Raw genomic sequence first — 23,972 nt, 5'->3', positions numbered from 1 at the left:
TGAACCCGATACCCGCAGATAACTGATTCTCATAACTGATACTGATACTGGTGTCCTGAGGTCTGATACTCAAACTTGCAAACTGACATGTACTTTCCCTGTAGAAATACATTCTAAAAGCATATAGCAAGTAAAGAGAACCAAAACACCCCTATGTTGGGGTAGGGTTTCCCTGTCCTATTTTGTCAGGAGCTAGGGTTTCACTACGCACACAGCGGTTTTCAAACAACCTAACATCGGGTAAGCAACCTGTCCTAACTTGGAATGGTCACTATGGATTCGAATATGCACTAGGTCGAATGGTCGAAAAGGGTGCCTCGGTAAAAACCGGGGTTTGTGTTCCCATGCTGTCAGAGCCCATAGCCGGTCAGCCTTATGGACATGCCTTGACAAGACAAGCCTCCGGCAAACCGTTCAGGAATGGCAGACGGCAAACACTGTGTTCCTAGGCGCACCAATGCACATGCAATGCAAAGAAACACATAAATGAAATCAAAACAGGATATCATGAGTTCGAGTCAAGCTCTCTAAAAAATCCCCAGCAGAGTCGCCAGAAACTGTAGGCGCGCCGGCAGAGGGCCTCGTGCCACTACAGTTCGGACTCGCGATTTTTGTTGTCGCAGTTCTTAATCTGAACCAAAGAGTCCAAATCTGGCAAATCGTTTTGAGAAACAGATTTTTGAAAAAGTAGTGCCAAACATGGACTGCTTTGCCAGATATAGAGTCGCCACCTAAATATTTTTAAAATGGGGAAATTTAGGAAACCCTGACTCGGTGCCGAAGGCCACATGTCCGTCATCACCAGAGTTGTCTCGGCTCGGGAGCTTGGGTACGATCGGGGAAGGTCAGCTATGAGCACCCCCTTTCGCCCGGTCCGAAGACCGGCCTCTACTAACCATGATATCCGATTTTGAAAACGTTATGTGTTCTTAATCCATTTATTAGCCTAGAATTACTATGTTATGCGCGCAGCAAACAAGTATAGACTAGATTGCCTAATTTGGAAAGAAACATTGCATATTCGTTTCTTTTGAAAATGCTTTGGAATTTGCTACTCGCAAGTAGGCTAAAACACGGATTTCAATGAGTTTTTCCAACTCAAACAATCCAACCTCCACCCACAGGCATGCAAAACATTTTATCACATAAGCATCTAGCCACATGGTAAACATGCTGTCATGTTAGCATTCACACGCATGCAAGATGCTAAAGCTTCCGCGCCAAAACAATAAACTAGTTAGCAAACATGCGTGTCCTAGTTCACGTTAGAAATGGCTAATGCATCACATGCAAAAATGCAATCTAGGCAGGCTCGGCTAACCCTAAACATGGCATGTGAAATGCGGTCAACTACCACATATTCAATTTGTGAATTGAAGTACAGATGCAGTTAGCGTGATGTACCGAGCCTAATGCATGCAATACAAATGCATGGATGCACACATGCATAGCATAAGGTATGCTAAATTAAACGTGCCCTAATCTACCATCATAAGCAGGTAAATAAAAGGGAAGAAAGAAGTGGGGATTGGAAGACATACACACCACCCACACACACTTATTACAGATTTGCCCTCACTCGGAGGGGCCAAATAAATATTACAAATTAATTAACTACGCAAGCTAATTAAATATTACAAATTGCCTAATCAACTAAGCAAATTAACTAAAACTAAGGAAAATAGAAAATCGCCTCGGGAAACGCGCTACCATGCATAGGCTGCCTCTGTTTTCCTTCTTTCACTCCTCTAGAGGTTGCCAAAACCTCAGGACTGCTTCCTTGGGAAATGGAGATCACCATCGGCTGAATGGAATTGCCACCGGCAGTGTGGTATTGTCACCGGCACAAAACAAAGCTATCGGCTGGTGATTTAATGCCGGTCGGCAACATATACTGCCGGTCGGCAAAGAATGCCTGCAGAACCTGCAATTGACAGCAACAGAGGGCAAGGCAAAGCATGGCAGCACAATTCAAGGCATATATGCACCAACCATGTCCCTTATCATGATAATGACTCAAAGGGGCATGTGCCTCGATTCTCGGACCACCAATCACGCATTTCCATGCATGATGGCCCAAAGAACCAAGTATGCAATTTTCATGTCAAATGAAATGCAAACCAATCAAACAAACAAGGCCCAATTCCTATCACCAATTCAAGGAACAAGGCATGCATGCAAGATGCAATGCAACCTAGGCACACAAGCTAAGGATGCAACATGGCATGGCAACAAACTTATGCAAGCATGCAAACAAACATGAGGCAATGCTAACCAATGCAAAGGTGGTCTAAAGCATGATTTTAGGCAACTCCAATAAGGCCTAAAACAAGGGCCAAAGTGCTATAATGAGGGACCAAATACACATGCACACATACACATGTTGAAAGGCCAACACTTAGGCATAAATTGAACAACCCTCAAACACATTTGAAAGGGGGAATTATGGACTAATTAGCATGCAACATAAGCATTGAAATCATGCTAAAACATGGTGCCAAACCAAGCAATAAATCAAGCCAAGCATGCACCAAATGGCCTAAATGCTCAAAGCAAACCAATAGAGTATTGAACTACACTTAGCAAGACCAAACATGGCATGGACTCATTGACCAAAAACAGAGTTTTGGGACATTAATACAAGGCCTAAGGACCACTTAGATGGCATCCAAATGACTCAAAAACAAAGGCATGCATAAACACCAAAACATGGAGCATTGCTACACAAGCTTATGAGGCATTAAAGATGCATCCAAGGTAAACATATAGGCATGCAAATAGGACTGAAATGACATGGTGGATGATCCCAAATCACCAAATCAATGCAAAGATGTCATGCTATACATTCATATGCTCAAGGCCAACAAGCCCAAATACAAAGGAACTATACCAAGCATGCCAAAATCAACCCAAACACTTATGGACAGACCTAAAACATGTCAAGATAAGCACAAAATCTTCACAAATGTAAGCCTAAAACATGCTAGAAACGAAGGCACACAACCTAAGACATGTTAAGGCATAAACAAGGCATTACATGGCAACTATGCTAAGCATGCATGGAGTACCAAAACCAATCAAAAACAGAGGTATAACATGACATATTAAGCATAAAAAGCAGCCAAGTCATGGTCAATACACCTTCAAACATAATGCTCTCTCAAGAGGCCAAAACATGCCCTTTTCAAGGACAACAAGGAGAGGGGGTGGCCCTCTCCTTCTTGGGACTTCAAGGCATCACCTTCACCACTGAAATCCCTCAAGATTTCAGTGGTGAAGAGACCCCAACACCAAAATCCCGGAGTTCACACAAAAGGGCACAAAATGAGGCCTTTCAAGGCCTAAGGGTATTCAAACTTACCCAAACCACAAAACACTCTTCACAAACAACCAAGAGGGTCTAAAAACAGAACTTTTTTGTATTATACACCAAGCTCAAAAACGAATTTAAGATAGGTAGAAATACAATGCAAAAATGGGGTAAAAAGGGGTAAGATTCTTACCCTTGAAGCCTTCTTCAACAATGATGCTCCAATGGCCTTCCTTGGCTTGAAATCAGCTTCAAAACCTCAAAATCAGTCCCTTAGAACCTCAGTTCCAAGAGAAAGGTGAAACACTAGGTGCTTGTGTGCAATAGTATGGACTAAAACACACACAAGAGCACAAAAGAGAGGGAAAGAGAGATAGAATGTGTATCTAACCCTAACCCTAGAACTCAAACCCTAACAATGGCTGTCTAAGCTCTCAAAAAATCTTAAGTCTCTAACCTCCTTCAGCCAAGAGACCAATCTCTCTCTATATAGAAGCTTTTTGTCTTGTAAAGCTTACAAGACAAGCTTCCAAGAGAGAGATCCATCCATACACGTGTATGGAGGGGAGCCAAAAGCAAGACAGCTGTCTTAAAATATCTGCAAAAGCAGATGCACAGTAGTCGGCCGGCCAAAAATGCCATCTTGGCCAAAAAGAGTGTCGGCCGGCAATATACATTGCCGGTGGCAGCAAAAACCAGCCGGTGGCCTCTAGCCCTTGCCGGTGGTGGGTGGGGATGGTCTACAAGCCCTACCCTGCCCTTCCAAGGCACAACACAAGTGTTTGGTGCAAAACCAGACACTAAACAGTCGAGTTCGGAGATCCTGAGACAAGGCGCGTAGTCGAGACCTCCGGGAACTCCAAACGAACGCAAACATGGATGATCACCGAGTGTTCAAACGGTGACGTCCAAGTCTTGAGGACGGTCAAAAATGGGGTGTCTACACCATCAGACATGTAACCTTTTCCTACATACATTCCGTTTTTGGTAAGTACAAACTTGTCACTTTCAAAAACTAGCCTAAACCCATTCTTACTCAACAAAGATCCGGAAACTAAATTCTTGCGAATGTCTGGTACATGCCGCACATTGTTGAGAGTGAGTTCATTTCCAGATGTCATCTTGAGTACAATCTTTCCTTGTCCTTCAACTTTGGAAGTTGAGGAGTTGCCCATAAACAGTTGTTCACCATTGTCCACTAGAGAATAAGATGTGAACATCTTTTTGTCGGCACAAATATGGCGAGTAGCACCAGTGTCCACCCATCATTCTTTAGGATTTCCGATAAGATTTTCCTCGGAAACAACTGCAGAAAGATTGATGTCATCGACACCATTGGAAATATTGTCCACTTCGGTCATATGGGCTTGAGCAGGCTTCTTGCTTGTTCTTTTCTTACTTTTTCCTTTGCTACGGCAATCTTTGGCCCGATGTCCCTCTTTGTCATAGATGTAACATTTGCCATTAAACTTGTACTTATTATTATCCCCCCCTTTAGAGCCATGTGATGAACTTTCTCCAGAAGACTTTCGTTTCTTGGTTTTTGAAGTATGTTCCACCACATTTGCCTTAGACTCCATAGGATGCTTACCAGCCCGCTTTTCAGAATTGCGGTTGTCCTCCTCAATCCTCAAACGCACAATTAACTCGTCCATAGAAATTTCTTTGCGCTTATGTTTAAGGTAGTTCTTGAATTCCTTCCAGCCTTTTGGTAATTTTTTAATTAAGGCTGCAACTTGAAAGGATTCACTGAGAGACATACCTTCTGCGTGAATGTCATGCAGGATGAGTTGGAAATCTTGAGCTTGGCTGATCACAGTTTTTGAATCAACCATTACAAAATCTAAGAATCTGCCAACCACAAATTTCTTTGAGCCGGCATCTTCCGTTTTGTACTTTTTCTCCAACGATTCCCAAAGTTCCTTTGCTGTCTTGATTGGACTGTAAACGTTGTATAATGTGTTGTCAAGTCCGTTCAAGACATAATTCCGGCAAAGGAAATCGGCATGTTTCCAAGCATCAACCGCAGCAACCACTTGCCGGTCGGTTTCATCCTCTTTCAGGATAGGAGCATCTTCATGGAGAAAATGAGCCAGGTTCAGAGTTATAAGATAGAACAACATTTTATGTTGCCATCTTTTAAAGTCAGTTCCTAAGAACTTCTCTGGCTTTTCACCGTGATTTACCGGTACTATTACAGCAGGAGAGGGGGTTGGCGTCATTGCAGCCACCACAGTAGTACTTGTTTGGGCATTTGTTTCAGTAGCCATCAATTTTAATATATAAAACAAAATTATAATTAGAATTTACACTACATAGAAAATTAAACCAAATTCACAGAATTAAATTCCGTAAAAATAAAAGAAACAAGAATGTAACTTTTATTTTCCAATTAATTTGAAAATAAAATAAAATTTTATTTAAACAAATTAATTCCACACAGAAAATTAAATTCTGTAAAATAAAAGAAATAAAAACTATAACTTTTATTTATCAATTAATTTGGAAATAAAATAAAATTTTATTTAACCAAAATAATTCCACACAAGAAATTAAATTCTGTAAAAATAAAAGAAATAAAAACTATAACTTTTATTTTTCAATTAATTTGGAAATAAAATAAAGTTTTATTCAACCAAATTAATTCCACACAAGAAAATTAATTTCAGTAACACTTCAATAATTAAAATACTGAAACAGAATTTTAATTAATGAAAACTCAGAAAATAATTTCTAAAACCCAAAATTAATTTCTGAAAAAATTCCATAAAAATATATTCTGAATTGTTAATGACACCAGTATCGCACTACTAGTTGTTGTCAAAGAAAAGAGACAGTATATTACTACTATCTGTCAAATAGCATATAATCACTATTTGTTTTTCCAACCAGAATATTATTTTGTAAATCCACAAAAAATAATTTTCTTCCGAAATTATTTACGAAGAATGAAAAAGGAAAACAAACGAAAAATTCTGTAAACAGAATAATTCGAATCTGTCTTAAGAATGTTGGAACAATCTTCTGTGTAAATAAAAAGAATGGAAATAAGTCAAACAAAATAATTAAATAACATACCGAATTTATTTCGTTGAACCGAATAAATAATTTAAGACCAAGTCGAGTGTGTGACACTCTGTCCTTAAGACAGATTCGCCCCGCTACGGTACTTACGGTTGAGTGGCGTCTATCTCCCAGGATACAATGATCTTCACAAATTGTAGTAGTACTCCAAACAATTTGTTCGGCGAACCAAACCTGTGTTCTAACTCTCTGAATATTTATTCCTAAAACTAAATATGAGGAATAATGCACTAAAAGAAATGGACAGCAAAGGGACCAAATATCAGACTGAATTTTCCGAATTTTTTCAAGTTCCAAGACTGCTGGAATAAGATCTATATATATAGGCAAAAAATGAGACATCCGAATAGGCGCAACCTTTTAAGTAACCAAACAGTTATGGACTGTTTGCACAATGAATACAAAAATTCAAAAAAGTTGACCGTTAGTGGAAGTTGTCCAAAACCTATGAACAAGTGCATTTGAAAATTGAATCTGTTAATGAATAAATTTTCAAACATAAAGGATCCGAAGTTGACCAAGTCAAACCTGTAGGTAATTTGTTATTTAAACTATTTCAAATATATATATATATATATATATTAAACTATTGAAATAGTTAAATAAATAAACAAATAAAGAGGTACGAACTTTAGGAAACATTTAAGGAATCTAAAATTTAAATTTAGAATTAAATTAAATTCTAAAATTACACATTTTAAGAAACCACTTAGGAACTCAAAATTTGAATTTAGAATTAAATTAAATTCCCACAATAATTTTTATTGAAAAAATTCAAAAGAATTTAATCTAAAAAATTAATGTTAAACCCGAAAACGACGTCATCTTCCCATTCACTCATAAATGGTTTTGACGTTCCGTCTTCACCACTTCACCTCTTCGGACCCACCCCAAAAGTCGTTTGGGGTCCACCCAAATTGGGTTAAAAAATATGCCTATATAAAACCATTTTTTCCAACAGAAGATAGGTCTAGGCGTCGCACAATCCATAAAGAAGTTTCAAAACCCTCAAATTTTTATAAAATATCAATTCCCTTGAATTAGAAGCATTACATGACTTTATATAGACTTTAGAGACTTCCTTAACCAACTCGGACCAAAAAAGGAAACTAGTATAATATCTTAGACTTCCAAAACTAATTTAAGACCAAATAAGATACATAAATAAAACTAATTAAATAACTTGACCCATAAGACAACCCATGGGCGACCCACAAAACCCATATTTAGAACTTTGGCAAATTATCAAAATACTCATAAGCTTAAAATCTTAGAAAACATAAATATAATTATAAAATAAGACTCTAATAATATTAAAAACATGTTTATGAATGGTTCCTATTACTTTTTTTTTTTTTTGAAATCATGCCAATTTTCAAATATCGCCACTTCTTTGAGTTTACTTTTCCTTGAGCTTCTTATGTTTTGTATCATTCTCCCTTGGTTGGAAAATACTCAACCTCAAGTTTTGAAGTGCTTGAGTATAAGAATCCATATGTTTTGAAATTGCATCCATAACTTCACATTAAAATGTTCAAGTTCACGCCACCTCTTCTTCGTTGAGATTGCAAAAAAAATAATGAGAGATTGATCTTTTCAATCGTGTCACTAAATATTTCTAGAATAATAAAGTCAATTGGCATAAAAATCAAATCTTTAAATTCATCCAAATCAGTTTTCATAAGGCTTTCTTCAATATTCCCAACAACTTCGATTCTTTCTTTTCAACCTCTTTTCCTAGCACAAGGTCATCTTTTGATTCACCATTGACTACTTCATTGATTATGGTTGGAGCAAATTCACTAGGTGACTTTGCAGGCACTACCTCGGAGACCTCGGGTTGCAATATAAGTTCTGGAACAGCAGCAGGATGCATTAATTCTTCACTCCTTATAGCTTGTGTGACATTCGAGTCTTCTATTTGGACATCATCCTCTTCTTGAGTAACAATTAGATCTTCTTGGGGTGGTTTTGAATCATCAATCAGAGCCCTTTCACCTTCATTAACCTCGTCATTAATCACTTTGGCTTGATTTCCATTATCTTCCTCCACTTGTAACTCTAATGGCTTAGAGCTTTGATGTCTAACAACATTCATTCTCGTTAATGGTTCATCAGTGGACTTAGATATTGGGTTAGCCACCTCCAGGTGCATATTAGATGCAGGACTAGCAGTGGAACTTTTGAATGGTGTAGTTACCTTGACACAAATATCACTCAATTCCTTACTTTCAACTTTTTGTGCTTCAAGGATGATACATGCAGTTTTGATTGGAGACTTCTCAACCTTCATAATCTGATTATCTTGCATCTTGTGCAGATTTTGATTGTTCTTCTTCACTTGTAACATCAATTGCACAAGGTTTTGGTTTTCACCAATAGGTTTTAGCTTTGGTGCGACTTCTTGTGCGTGCTCCATGCTATATCTTGATTGACGTGGTACTTCTTGCTTAATAATAGGCCTTAAACCATGTTTAAATCCAGCAAGTTTTTGGCGTGTGTCTTCCACAACTTGATTTCATGAGTCAAGTGCCTTGAGTCTTTGCATATATTCTTCAAACAAAGTGTAGCCATGTCTTGAACTAACAAGCTGCTCATGTGACTCTACAGGATTATTTGAAGGCATATACTTCCTTTGAAGCTTAGCTTTCATCTCTTGCCATGTGTTTATTGGTGGCAATTCCAATCTTCTTATATTTTCTTCAACACGATACCACAAAAGTTTTGCCAATCCTGCAAGTTTCATCTTAGCAAATCTCGCTTTCTGATCACCCGTTCAATCATAGCAATGAAAATATTCCTCAATTGAAACAAGCCAATTAGAGAACACCATAGGATCATCTCTTCCTTCAAAATCCGAAACTTCGCTGTTATGGGGTATAACATATTGTAGCACATAAGATCTCCCACTTTGTAAGAACATAGTGGTGAAACCTTAAGCTTTGATACCAAACTGATGCAAGATAAGTAGTGGATTTACAAAACAGAGGCTATTTGACGGCCTAAACAATGTGTACTTTAGGGTTTTAGGGGTGAAATTAAAGACTAATAGGTTTGGGAAGGGATTAGGGTTGCTTTGGGGATGAATGGATAGGGTTTTGTGATTGAAAAGTATACTTTTAGAGGGCTGTGAATAGTAATCCGAGAATAGTAAATTGAAACAAAAAAGAAGAAGATAGGTCTAGGCATCACACCTAGATTCCATAGGCATCACAACTAGGGTTTGATTGCATCACACCATCCATAAAGAAGCTTCAAAACTCTCAAATTTTTATAAAATATTAATTTCCTAGAATTAGAAGCATTACATGTCTTTATATAGATTTTAGAGGCTTTCTAAATCAACTTGAACCAAAAAAAGAAACTACAATAATATTTTAGACTTCCAAAACTAATTTAAGACTAAATAAGAAATATAAATAAAAACTAATTAAATAACTTGACCCATAAGACAACCCATGGGATACCCACAAAACCCGTATTTAGAATTCTTGCAAATTACCAAAATATCCCTAAGCTTAAAATCCTAGAAAACATAAATATAATTATAAAATAAGGCTGTAATAATATTAGAAACATGATTATGAATGATTCCTATTAGTTTTTTTATTTATTTATTGAAATCATGCCAATTTCCTAATATGGCCACTTCTTTGAGTTTACTTTTCGTTGAGCTTCTTATGTTCTATATCAGTAGAGTCATCCTTGCACCATATTTTTTAAGAACTGAAGGTTAATACTTTCTCTTCAACAAAACTTGGAACTATCTTGGATTCTCAAAAAATGATCAGCGAACTTCACTGCGTATCTTTTGCAAGATATCCATGATAACACAGAGAAGCACTACAATAATTGAAACAATTGAAGGGACATTTTTTTTCCTCCTTGCATGACATTGTCTTCCTTTAATTTAGGATCTGCTTGGCTTAAATTCAGAAGCACCTTTGATATTACCAAATCATTGTGAGGTTCCCATTGCCATTTCACGTAATAACAAAGAACTAGAATTTACTTTCTATGGCCTTTGCTGGCTATGAAATGAGAAATGGACGAGAGGACTCTGATTGCAACCACAACCAATTTCAAAAAATGCCCTCAAAAGTACTTCTCATAGAAGCAGCATCTGAATGCTCACCACACCTCCAATTAGAAAATTCAGAGCATTGCTAATAGGGGTGGGGAGGTGCTGGGTGGTGGGAAAAGGTATTGAATTTAGTTCATGGGAAATCTTGTGTTTTCCCATTTTCTGTTAATGCCATCCATGTTGTCACTTAAGTCCAGAGTATAAGGAGTATAAGCGTGTATGTTTTTAAAGTTGAGAGTATATGTGTTATCAGGGAAAATTAAAAGGGGTAAAGTGAATTTTTCCCGAGTTCAAACCTCAGATTTCTTAGTATCTGGGATGGGACAGAAAACTTCCACTAAACTGCATCTAATCTAATTCTTTTGGCTCGGTTGGTGTGAATCTTTGTTTTCCCAAATTTCAATTTATTAGGGTTGAAAGAATTCAAAATTTTGGCCTAATCTATTTTTTATGGCTCAGTAAGGAAATTTCACTTTTCATGAACAAAAATAATATGAATTATAATAGTTGGAACTTACATTTTTCCTTTGATGTTTCTTTAGTTTTGATGTGTATAAGCTCATAAAGGCCATGAATCACTATGAACAACCCAAGCCCATCACTTGGAGCCCAATACATAACCCAGTTGGGGAGGTCCAGGACAGCTGGAATCCAACATGGCATAAAGAGCCAATGACGTTCAGACACATGGCAGGTGAAGGACGAGCCACATCAGCAGACAAAGATCTGCAAAGCTATTGCCACTGCACATCACCATTAATGCAGCCCATCACAGCATTTATTACGACAACACCTCTCTGTCGGAACAAGATCCCCTTAACCTGAACAAGGTAAGCTACAGCATAGACTTTCGGCGAGGAGGTCAAGTCAGAAGGGACAGCGAAATGATTACCAAAGGATATAAGCAAACGTTGAAGATAAAAAGAAGGTTAAGCTTTTCTGTCTCTAATTTCTCCCTCTACACTCCACTTCTCTTCCTGACTTGCTTGTCGGAGGGTTCACTGGGGGACTACCTCGTTCCCCGTTGAACTTGTTTGCAGGTTATCCGGTGGGCTTGCTCATTTGGACCTGGGCTCGAGGAGCTTGGACCAGTCCGATCCATTCACTGGAACAAACTGTATCATCAGTTGGCACCGTCTGTGGGAACTGTTTCTTATCCGGATGCTAGTTGTGCTCATTGTCGCCGGAGACCCTGTTCTAACAACCTTTTCCTCCTACCCATCCAAGTGTATGGTCACGACTAGATCCATGGCTTCTCACCATAATGCTGCCGACCATCAAACCGACCCTCCCAATCCAAACAACCCACCACAGTATATCATTGAGCTTACCAACAGCATTAACCGCATGGTCGAACAAAACCAGGCCCTGATAAATGCTTTACTCCAAAGAAACCTTCCGATGCCTCCTCCACCACCTCCAGATATTCCATCCAACCAAGAAAGAGCCCCGAGCCATACTGTTCCACAACCCTATCCACCCAACTTAGAAGGTTTACAACCTCCTCCCCTGCATATAAATCTACCACCTCCAGCCCCACACCCTTCGGTCTTGGCACCAGCCCCTGAAGGGGAAGCCAGCAGCGTCCAGCCCCCATTGACTGACTATGGTGACCACATTCCCCTCTGGGACGCTGAACTCCGAGCAATGAAGCTCCAACTCCAAGGGGTCATGCAGAACATTCAGCATAAACCCTCTACCACGGCAAGCTCACTATTTGTTGCCTCCATTCGGGACAAACCTCTGCCCGCCAAGTTCAAGATGCCCACCATTGACTCTTTTGACGGTATGACGGACCCAGTCGACCATCTGGAGACCTACCGTACCCTCATGATCCTCCATGCCTTCCCTGACGAGATTATGTGTCGGGTTTTCCCCGTGACACTGAAAGGGTCAGCTCGACTGTGGTTCAGCCAGTTACCAGCAGACTCTGTCTCCACTTTCCAGCATCTCAGCGACTCCTTCCTTAGCCATTTCATTGGAGCCCAGCGCCAACGCCGCCCTACAACCCAACTCCTCAACATCCGTCAGACCGAGGGGGAGTCGCTGCGCAGTTTCGTTACCCGCTTCAACACCGAAGCCCAACAAGTAGCGAAAAACGATGACAAGGTCATTCTCACGACTTTCATGGCCGGGCTACGATCGTCCGATTTCCTCTTCTCCCTCTCCAAAAACCCCCCAACCTCCATGGCAGCCCTACTCTCCAAAGCCCAGAAATACATGAATGCTGAAGATTCACTAGCCGCTCGGCAAGATCCAATACCTAAAAACCCGACCCCCAGAGAAAAGAGAAAAGACTTAGAACCCAGAAACACCCAGTATAGCAGCCAAACACCCCACTATACCGACCGACCTCCTCGCGCTGACCGGTCGGCACCAGCCCGACCGCCCGGTCAGTTCGAGCAGTACACGCCCCTTAATTCTCCCATGGAACAAGTCCTCCACCAGATCCAACGGGACTACCCCCTCAAATGGCCCCTACTCTCACGGACCCCTTCCAATCGGAAAGAACAGTCCAAATATTATCGTTTCCACCAGGACCATGGCCATAACATTGATGACTACATCAACCTCAAGGATCAGGTTGAGACCCTAATTCGTCAAGGGCGTCTCAGCCGATTCACGGACACCCGCCCACAACAGAGGCAAAGAACTGAGCCCCTTAGAAACAACCGCCGGCGTACCCCACCCCGGTAGCCAGCCCAACCTAACCAAGGCCATGATCGCCCCCCACAACAGCTTCGGCTGCCAGGTAATCCCCCTCCGCCAGTTGGTGAAATCCGAGTCATTTCAGGTGGCCTTGCTTGTGGCGGACCATCCCGTTCCGCTTAGAGGGCAGAACTCAGGAAGATAAGGCAAGGCTCGGACAAAGCAGTTGCCACGGTAGACCGACCCTCCAAACAGCCCAAGCAGTGGACAGAGCCCATCACCTTCACGGACGCCGACTGTACAGGCATCCGTTATCCTCATGATGACCCTCTTGTCATTTCTTCCCTCTTCTCCAGCTATAAGGTCAGACAGGTTCTCATCGACAACGGCAGTTCTTCAAACATCATATTCCTCAACTGCTTCCGCCAGCTCAAGATTGGGGAGGAAAGTCTGTCTCCCCTCCAAACCCCTTTGGTCGCTTTCACTGGCAACCGGGTGACCTCCATTGGCTCCATCGATCTCCCCCTCACCATCGACGAATACCCACGGCAGACTACCAAGTTGCTCACTTTCCTTGTGGTCGACTGTCCCTCTGCCTACAACATCATCCTTGGTCATACCGCCCTTAACGCTTTCCAAGCTATCACTTCAACCTACCACCTCGCCATAAAGTTCCCTACCGACCTGGGTGTCGGGACAGTAAGGGGAGAGCAGACCGTAGCTAGGGAATGTTATGTCGCCTCACTCAAGGAAGTCAAGCTGAAGGAGGCCATGATCAGTGAAGGACTTGACATCCAAGATGAGGACAAGCTGGTTAGAGGAGAACCGGTGGAGGAGCTCGTTGAGGTTCCCATCGATCCTACCAACCCAATGAAAACTGCCAAGATCGGCAGCCAACTATCCTCCCAAGCTAAGGCCGACCTTACCGCCCTTCTGATCAAGCACAATGATGTATTTGCCTGAACCCATTCAGACATGCCGGGCATTGACCCCTCTTTCATAACTCACCGCCTCAGCATCGAACCCCATTTCTGACCTTACCGCCAGAAGCAGCGCATCTTCCATCCAGAGCGCAATACACTTATAGCCGCAGAGGTTGACAAGCACCTTGAGGCCCAATTCATCAAAAACGTGGATTACCCTAAATGGTTGTCAAACGTGGTCCTAGTCTGCAAGAACAATGGCAAATGGCGACTCTATGTCGATTACTCTGACCTAAACCGAGCTTGCCCCAAAGACAGCTATCCTCTTCCCCGCATAAATTTGCTGGTCGACGCCACGGCCGGTCATCAAATGCTCAGCTTCATGGATGCTTTCTCTAGGTACAACCAAATCCTGATGCACCCGTCCGATCGGGAACATACATCCTTCATTACCGACCGAGGTACCTACCACTACCGCGTGATGCCATTCGGACTGAAGAATGTTGGGGCCACCTACCAACGGTTGGTCAATGCTATTTTCCATCATCAGATAGGTTGGAATATGGAAGTATATGTCGACGACATGCTAGTCAAGAGCAAACTCTCTATTGATCATCTGTCCGACCTACGAGAGACCTTTGTCACCCTACGCAAGTACCAAATGAAGCTCAACCCAGAGAAGTGCGCCTTCGGCGTAGGATCTGGGAAGTTTCTGGGTTTTATGGTCAGTCAGCGGGGCATTGAAGCTAACCCTGAAAAGATTAAGGCCTTGATTGAGATGCAGTCACCCAGAACGGTTAAGGAGGTTCAAAGGCTCACTGGCCGAGTTGCGGCCCTCAACCGCTTCATTTCCCGCGCAACAGATAAGTGCCTACCATTCTTCAAATTTCTTCAGCAAACTTTTGAATGGACAACTGAATCTGAAGAGGCTTTTCGGCAGTTGAAGCAGTTCATGGCCAATCCCTCCCTCCTTTCACAAGCAATTATGGGCGAGTCCCTCTTCCTCTATTTAGCCGTCTCAAGCACCGCAGTCAGTGCAGCTCTTATCAGGGAAGACGACTCTGTCCAACAGCCGGTCTACTACATCAGTCGGCCTCTCAGGGAAACAGAGCAGAATTACCCACTGTTAGAAAAATTGTCCTTGGCCTTGGTCACCGCCTCCAGACGGCTCCGTTCTTACCTCCAGGCCCATTCCATAGTGGTTCTCACTGACCAATCCTTGAAGAAGGTCATGCAACAACCAGAACTTTCCGGCAGACTCATGCAGTGGTCAGTGGAACTCAGTCAGTTTGACATCTCCTACCGGCCTCGAACAGCAATTAAGGGACAGGCTGTTGCGGATTTCATCCTGGAATTCACTAATCCTACCCCAACCGCTGCGCCTCCACCCCCACCAACCCCTACCGAGCCAAAAGACCCGCATTCATGGACTCTCAACGTCGACGGATCATCCCGCAGGGAAGGTAGTGGAGCTGGCCTCATTCTCACTGCCCCTGAGGGTGGCTATTTCAAATGTGCTATCCGTTTCTTGTTTAATGCCAGTAACAATGAGGCCGAATATGAGGCATTGATAGCAGGACTCCGCCTCGCCAAGGACATTGGAGTCAGCCACATTCGGGTGTTCAGCAACTCCCAGCTCATTGTTGGCCAGATTACGGGAGAATTCGATACCAAAGAGGACACAATGCGGGCTTATAGGGATATGGCCCTCCCCCTTGTTCGCCTCTTCAATACCTTCCACATCAAGCACATACCTCGGGCAGAAAACTCTAAGGCAGATGAGATTGCTTAATTGGCTTCTGCAGACCACTCCGACCTCAACCACGGTGTCTGCCTCGAATACCTAGCCCACCCGGCCATCTCACCCGACCTACAAGAAGTGCAGTTCCTCCAAAACGAACCTATCCCTTGGGCGTCTGACATCTTCCTATTTTTGACAACGGGAGAACTCCCAGATGACCAACAGCAGGCCGTCAAAGTCAGGGCCCGGTCGTTCAATTACATCCTGGTCAGTGACGTCTTGTACAAATGTGGTTTTTCACGCCCATACCTGCGATGCCTCAATTCGGCTCAAGCAACCTATATAATGCGGGAAATCCATGAGGGAATTTGTGGTAATCATTCGGGCGGTAGGTCTTTAGCCCACAAAATACTCCGTACTGGTTATTTCTGGCCAACTCTCAATCAAGATGCGACTGATTTCGTGCTCAAATGTGATAAGTGTCAACGTTTTGCCAACATCCCCCATGTTCCTCCTACAAAGTTGATCACACTTTGCAGTCCTTATCCGTTCGCCAAATGGGGGATCAAATTGGTCGGTCCACTTCCCACCGGCCGAGGCTAGACCAAGTTCGTGATTATCGCCATTGATTACTTCACCAAGTGGGTAGAGGCAGAACCCCTTACCACCATCACCAAGCGGAACACAACCAAGTTCATCTGGCAGTCGATCGTTTGCAGGTTTGGCATCCCTCAGGCCATCGTCTCCGACAATGGCAAACAATTTGACAACGCCAAGTACAGGAAGTTCTGTGCCGACCTCCAGATTCAACCATGTTTCTCTTCCCCCGGTCATCCCCAGGCCAATGTCCAAGTCGAGGTCACCAACCGTTCTCTCCTAAAGATCATCAAAACTAAGCTAGAAGCTGCTAAGGGACTTTGGGCTGAGGAACTATCGAATGTACTCTGGGCTTACCGAACTACAGCTCGGACTCCCACTGGGGAAACCCCTTTCCGCTTAACATACGGCGCTGAGGCGGTTATTCCAGTAGAAGTCGGTCTGCCTACTCCCAGGGTTTTACATCCGGATCCAGCACTAACCAAAGAGCTCTGTCGGGCAGACCTGGACCTAATTGAAGAACTCAGAGAGACCACCGCTGTCAGACTGGCCTCATACCAACAGAAAATGAGAACACACTACAACCGCAAAGTCCGACCAAGGGAGTTTGCTGTAGGGGGCCTTGTCTTAAGAGAAGTAACTCTTGCCACCAAAAATCCGACTGAGGGTAAACTGGCAGCCAAATGGGAGGGACCTTATGTTGTGAAAGCCCGACCACGTCCGGGCACCTACCGACTTCAGGACATGGAAGGTCGAGACCCCCCCCACCCATGGAACGCCGAACACCTGAAACGTTACTTTCAATAAGCTCTTACTTTTGTATTGCTTAGTTATTGTATTTTCTTTTCGGCAAATTTACACATTCTTGATATCCCCTCATGCAATGTAACTTTTTAATCAACTGGGTTACACTTTCCCTGCCAACAATTATATATCTCAGTTATCTATATGGTGTCTCAATGACGTTTTGATTGCAGCACTCATGAAAAGCCTCAGGCAGGCTGAGCATCAAAAAGCCTTAGCCAGACTGAGCACTAAAAGCCTCAGCCAAACCGAGCGCAAAAAGCCTCAGCCAGACTGAGCACGAAAAGCCTCATCCAGACTGAGCATGAAGCACTCGGCCAGACCAAGCCTCAGCCAGCCTAAGCATAACAAGTCTCAGCCGGACCGAGCGCCACAATTTCAGGTTCAGATTGAGTTCCTTACAACGTCAGTGAATCATAGCTTAGCCCTAATTGAGCATGCGTATAGGGCTCGGTCAAAGCCATCTATGCAAACTTCATACTTGTGGAATTAGTAGACACACTTAGTCACAATTCCAGGTCCAAGTCTTTACACCACTCTTTGCTTAGTCAAATTCCAAAGACGTTCTTACACGCTTTCTTTACAAGTCAGGTTATTTTCTTCTCAATCAAACTCTTACAAGTCAGCCTGTTTCCTTACAAGCCAAGCCTCACTCCAATAAACCACTAATCTACTTCAGCAGTGTGGCAAACACAAACTTATAATTTTATTACATTTTAAATTTCACTCTGCATTGAGGAGTTCCTAACTTTACCCTGCATTGAGTTTTTATTACAACTTCAATTTCACTCTACATTGAGGAGTTCTTAAATTTAGTTCTTATTACAAGTTTAACTCCACTTTGCACTTCACAATGAGCTATACACACGCCTCGCCCACATTCATTTCAGTTGCACAAGCACAAACAATCAAATGAAAACATAATTGTAATTTTATTTATTCAGAAATTTGTACATGAGTTCATTACAGCCATTCAAAACAAAAAATAAAACAAAACAACAAACAAAACAAACACAAACACACAAGGTCTGTGCAAGGCTTTATTCTTCTTCTTCAAACTACTCCTCTTCACTGGGCACAAGGTCTTCTTCTTCAATACCCTCATCAAGGGGGGTCTGGGCCACAACGTCGTCATCGATTTTCACACTACCCAGGTCCAAGTCTGGGAACAGCTCCTCATCTTTACGCTTGAACATTTTCCAACCACTACCCCAGAACTCAGCCATTTCGTGCTTATAAAAGTCTGACCGCTGGAAGCTCTCAATCACTTCTGCCTCAGTCCTTTCTCCAGCAGTCGTCCTCGACGGACCCGCCCCTCCAAACTCCTCCCTCGCCAAACTACTGGCGACCGCGGCATCCACGGCATCTACTGCCATCTGAAATTCAGCAGACCCCTTGAATTGGTCCACTGCTGCCACATACAGATCGGGGTATGCTGCCCTTTCAGAGGCTGCCTTAGCCCTCTCCTCCACCAACTCCTTATCCAGGGTCACCCTTTCAACAGTTGCCTTGGCTTTCTCTGCCTCCAACTCTTTTTGAAGGCTCTCCTTTTCCGTAGTTGCCTTGGCTTTCTCTACCTCCAACTCCTTTTGAAGGCTCTCCTTTTCAACAGCCGCCTTGGCTCTCTCTGCTTCCAACTCCTTCTGAAGGCTCTCGTTCTCCTTTACTGCCTTAGCACGCTCGCCCTCCAACTCCTTCTGCAGACCGTCAATCTTCACATCTGCCTCATCCTTCTGCCTGACCAGCTCTTCATTATTGCTCATCGCCTTTTCATGTCGTTCGACCGCGACCGCGCAGGCTTTTTGGGCCTCATCCAACCTCTTCTGCTCTCGCCAGCCAGTTGGAACTCGAGCGGCGTGTGTTCTCCAACTCCACCTTGACCATTTGCAGATCAGCGTGAGCACTCTCTCAACTTGCACTCTCCTTCTTTAACTTTGCAAGTTGAGCCCTGGCCTCATCTGCCTTGAGTTTTGCAGCCCCCGCCTTTCTCAGCAGAGCCCCTACTAAGGTAGTTACCTCCACTTGAGCGGAGCATAACCCCTCAGTAACTCAGCCTCATTGAATCTGGCTGCTGAGCGCAAGGCCGCCTCTTCCACAATCCCCATAAGGCAGTCTGCCCCTGCCCTGGCTGGGCCTTCTTCTCCCTTCAGCCGTCCAACCACTGCACGAGCGTGGTAGATCGCAGTAGTCAGACTGACTCCCCCTCCTTGGGGTGTAGGACCCCCCAGAGGCTGTTCTTCCCTCCTTGGCTCAGGGCCAGTCGCTCCACCTTCTACTTGCACTCCGGGAGCGGCCCCCGCTACCTCTATGGCGATCCTCACCATTACTGGGACAACCTCCATCTCCTCCGATGCGATGTCCACCACTTCTGGGACGACCACCCTTCCTGGGGTCTCCTCCACTACCGCCCTCTCTGCCTCCTTGGCTATGCTGGTCTCTTCTACCCTCACTTCCCTCATTCTCTTCAGGGCAGGCTCTTCTTCACTCTTCTTCACTCTCCTCTTCCTCTTCACTACGCCCCTCACCTCCATCTCCTTCAAAGCCTTCTCCTTCAAGGGATCTGTTGGGGGCGGTCGTGGCACAAATTCACTTAAGTCTTTTTCCCCCAAGGGTTTAGGGCGAGGTCAGATCCTCTCCCTCGCAACCGACTGTGGCGGTCGGTCTGCCTGCGACTCTTTGAATTTTTGGGCTTTGGCCAAGATGGTCTGGTCCTCCGCCTCTTGAGCCTTCCTCCTTGCCTTTAACTCCGTTCGGTCGAGGTCCCCACCACTCGGTTGTGGAACCAACCCTGCATCAAACAAAGCCGACGGCTGAATGAGCTCGTCCCATCTGGCCCCTTCCTTTTCCCTCCATTCCTTTACCCTTTTCACCCTCTCCTTTGCTGCGGCTCCTAGCTTTGGCTCCACAGACTTGGTGGGCACTTTCCAAATGGTGCGCACTCTAACCCCTCCACTGGCAGACACATAGAACCACCGTGGTCTCCACCCCTTGATCGACGACGGCAGCCCCGCCACCAGCCCTTTCCCTGCTACAGCCTGCAGAGTGACCCAAGTCTCTTGCTGCCCTGAGGCCTTGTAACATGCGAAGAATTCGTCTACTGTCATGGCCGCCCTTTCGTTCGCCTTCAGCCACGCACTTGCACAGGCCAGTAAGATCTTCCACGCATTGGGCATTAGTTGGCCCGGCGCTACCTCCAAACGATTCAGGATATCTACCACCACTTGCGGCAGGGGCAGCCTCAGTCCTCCCTTCAATGCTTCCTCATAAAGGGAAAACTCCCCTAGCCTGGCGTCGGATGGCCTCTCCGTCGACATCGGCAACAATAACTCTATTTCAGCAGGCACCTGGTATTTTTTGCTAATAGCCTCCAAATCCGCTGCAGTAACTGTTGATCTATCTGACTTTGTATGCCAGTGATCTGGTTCTGCCTGGCTGATTGGCTTTAGAGCTGCTATCATGGTGGAACCATGGGATCGTACCACCAACTCCCCTACCCTCTCCATCCTATATTGTTGTGCTAACTCCATTGCATCATCATCACCAAGTGGATCCACCCTGACATTCGCAGCTCCTTCTTGGGCCATTTCTATGGTATGTCTGCGAATCCCTTCGGATGCAGGTGCAAGGAAATTGAAAAAGTGTTGCAGAGGTGTATCGTGAGCAACAAAGGAATTCACACTTGGAATATTTTGATTTTTCGTAAACAAGTAGGTGAATCGAATAATGCCAAAAGCCCACGGTCTGCCCGTATTCGAAGGATCCCAATTAATTTTTGCTAGTTTGAAAATTTTTCAAATCATCCGCCAAAACTGTCTTTTCAACACCTATAATGACCTATCGTTTCATTTATGATCTAACCCCTAATCTCCCCCCTCTCGGGATGTTGCTACGTGTACGACCACGATCCACTATCTCCTCCCCTTACCCTGTCTTTTCCACTTCAAATCACTACGTGACACGCCACCTCTCGAGCCCCACGCCCCTCCACCTCACCCTTCGCGGTCGACCCTCCTCGTGGTCGACCCTCCCACTCGGTCACCCTTCGTGGTCGACCCTCCTCGTGGTCGACCCTCCCACTCGGTCACCCTTCGCGGTCGGCCTTCCTCGTAGTCGACCTTCTCACTCGGTCAACCTTCGCGATTGGCCCCCCTTCGCGGTCAGCCCTCCTCGTGGTCGACCCTCCCACTCGGCCAACCTTTGCGGTCGGCCCTCCTCGTGGTCGGCCTTTCCACTCGGTCACCCTGCACGGTCGGACCATCTCCCGGTCGGTTCGCCCTCTCGGTCACCCCTGCTGGTCGACCTCCATCCTGCCAATCCCTAACACCCTCATCTTCTTCATTAGTATTCCCTTCGTTGGACTAAAGCTGCATTCGGGAATAGGGGACTACTGACGTGTATAAGCCCATAAAGGCCATGAATCACTATGAACAACCCAAGCCCATCACTTGGAGCCCAATACATAACCCAGCTGGAATCCAACATGGCATAAAAAGCTAATAGCGTTCAGACACATGGCAGGTGAAGGACGAGCCACTGCACATCACCATTAATGCAGCCCATCACAGCATTTATTACGACAATACCTTTCTGTCGGAACAGGACCCTCTTACCCTGAACAAGGTAAGCTACAGCATAGACTTTCGGCGAGGAGGTCAGGTCGGAAGGGACAGCGAAATGATTACCAAAGGATGTAAGCAAACGTTGAAGACAAGAAGAAGGTTAAGCTTTTCTATCTCTAATTTCTCCCTATACACTCCACTTGTCTTCCTGACTTGCTCGTCGGAGGGTTCACTGGGGGACTACCCCGTTCCCCATTGAACTTGTTTGCAAGTTATCCGATGGGCTTGATCATTTGGACCTGGGCTCGAGGAGCTTGGACCAGTCCGATCCATTCACTGGAACAAACTGTATCATCAAGTTTTATGAGTGACAGGTGGACAGTAAGAAATGTATAGGAAACTTAAATCAATCTACAGAGCATATGAAACCAGTGGATTAAAAAGAAAAAAATGTTTACATTGCATTTCATGGGTTGTTTACCAGTCTAATGCTATTGTGCAATGCTTTCATAGGAAGAATCTCGAGATTATCTTGATTGTAGGTAGTTTTTGCCTTGTTAACTATTAAACCCTTTATGTTATCATTGATAATTGCCCTATGTGGTGTTGTTTATGTGTTGATTTGGATAAGTATATTCGTACAAAACTTCAGATGCCAAATGGGTGATATTGTTCAATGTGATGTCAACATTTCTGATGCAGGAAAGGGATGTGAATATCTGAATTCATTTCAATGGTTACAATATTTTAAATTTTAAGGGATGGAGTACTGGGGCCCTCTAATAACTAACAACTGTTGCAAACAAAAAAGTTTATTATGCCATAGAATAACCAATTATTGGGTTTTGCTCTTCAATTAACGAGAGACTGTTCAGTGAACAAGCTATTTACAATTAGATGTAGAGGTTTTACTAGTTTTTGATTTAGTAATTATAGGTTAATGGATAAAATATTGGCAATGAGTTTAGCTGAGATGAGAACACTTAAATGGATGTGTGGTAAAACTAAGAAAGATTTGGAAATGAATATATTCATGAAATGGTAGGAGTAGCATCAATTGAAGATAAGTTGAGAGAGAAAATGCGAAGTTCGTTTAGTCATATATAACAAAGACATATAGATGCAACGGTTAAGAAGAGTTATATAATCACAATAAATTAAAATATTAGGTGAAAAGAAAGTTTATTATATCATAGAATAACCAATTATTGGGTTAGCTCTTTAATTAATGAGGGACTATTCAGTGAACAAGCTATTTACAATTAGATGTACAGGTTTTACTAGCTTTTGATTTAGTAATTATAGGCTAATGGCTAAAATATTGGCAATAAGTCTAGCTGAGATGAGAATGCTTAGATGGATGTGTGGTAAAACTAAGAAAGATTTGGAAATGAATATATTCGTGAAATGGTAAGAGTAGCATCAATTGAAGATAAGTTGAGAGAGAAAAGGTGAAGTTCGTTTGGTCATGTACAACAAAGACACAGATGCAATGGTTAGAAAGAGTGATATAATCACAATAAATTAAGATATTAGGGGAAAAGAAAGACCTAAATTGACATGGAATGCAATAATAAAAAAATAGATATGAATTTATTTAGTTTGAGTATAGAACTCTTGACAGCAGAATGGTGAAAAAGGATTCATGTGGTTGACCTTGAGTGGGACACAAGACTTAGTTTGGTTTGGAGTTGGCTAAAATGTTGCAGTGTATTCATTGACCGAAGTTTAGTGGGTAACCTTTACTTCTTGAAGAACAAATAATGAAGAGAGATTGCTCTTGTCACAAGACCCCCCCCCCCCCAAAAAAAAAAAAAAAAAAATTAAATTAAATTAAAAGAAAAAGAAAAAGAAAGAAAGGAAATAAACAAAGTAAAAGGCGTTGTCAATTTAAAAATGTAATGGGTTCTACATGATGACACGTATGTGGACTATTTATTTGCCTTGCTTGTAGCCCTAGGATATTTGGAAACAGTTGCTAGCAAGAATTATGGATCTCAAATAACAACCTGAAGGTGAAATTGTGTGTCCTTATCAATGTTTTCACCTACAGAAGGCATGCATATTATTAAGGAAATGTATCCACGTGTCATCTTCCTATTGATCCAGGACGTACTACTGGATGGGTGCACTTTACCCCAATTTCATTTACAAACAAATCTCAACATAAATTTGATGATTTGCAACCATAGAATGAGCCATTAGCTAAAATGTTTTCCCT

The 23,972-nt window shown here is 43.3% G+C and overlaps 1 protein-coding gene and 1 long non-coding RNA gene across 24 annotated transcripts in view; both read left to right on the top strand.

The window, feature by feature from the left end:
- LOC114266660 (Pleckstrin homology (PH) domain superfamily protein) overlaps positions 1–23,972 on the top strand; it is a 74,962-nt gene that overhangs the window by 21,681 nt on the left and 29,309 nt on the right. The window lies entirely within an intron of this gene.
- Positions 22,111–23,545, top strand: LOC145822804 (uncharacterized). Its single transcript, XR_014364518.1, has 2 exons — positions 22,111–23,202; positions 23,256–23,545. It is a non-coding gene; the product is annotated as an uncharacterized LOC145822804 (long non-coding RNA).

This window comes from Camellia sinensis, chromosome 3 (assembly GCF_055761805.1).
Source record: "Camellia sinensis isolate YWXY chromosome 3, ASM5576180v1, whole genome shotgun sequence".
NCBI classification, from domain to species: domain Eukaryota; kingdom Viridiplantae; phylum Streptophyta; class Magnoliopsida; order Ericales; family Theaceae; genus Camellia; species Camellia sinensis.
This window is presented reverse-complemented; position numbering and strand designations above follow the sequence as displayed.